Here is a 517-nt window from a genome sequence, read left to right on the forward strand (position 1 = left end):
AGGATGGTCTCGATCTCCTGACCTCATGATCCGCCCGTCTCAGCCTCCCAAAGTGCTGGGATTACAGGCTTGAGCCACCGCGCCCGGCCTGTTTGTTTGTTTAAAATACAGAATGCTTCACAAATGTGCATGTCATCCTTCCACAAGGACCATGCTAATCTTCTCTGTTTTTTTTTCCTTTGTTCGTTTCGATATGGAGGCTCACTCGTCCAGGCTGGATATGGTCTGATCTCAGCTCACTGCAAACTCCACCTCCCAGATTGAAGCGATTCTCTATCCTCAGCCCCCGGAGTAGCTGGGATTGCAGGTGTGCACCACCATGCCCAGCTAATTTTTGTATTTTTAGAAGACACAAGGTTTGTCATGTTGGCCAGGCTGGTCTCCAACTCCTGACCTCAGGTGACCTGCCCTCCTCAGTCTCCCAATCATAGGCTTATTTATTTTATTTATTTTTATTTTTATTTTTTTTTATTTATTTATTTTTTGAGACAGGGTCTCACTCTGTCACCCAGGCTGG

This window comes from Colobus angolensis, unplaced genomic scaffold (assembly GCF_000951035.1).
Source record: "Colobus angolensis palliatus isolate OR3802 unplaced genomic scaffold, Cang.pa_1.0 Scaffold87, whole genome shotgun sequence".
In the NCBI taxonomy this organism is placed as follows: domain Eukaryota; kingdom Metazoa; phylum Chordata; class Mammalia; order Primates; family Cercopithecidae; genus Colobus; species Colobus angolensis.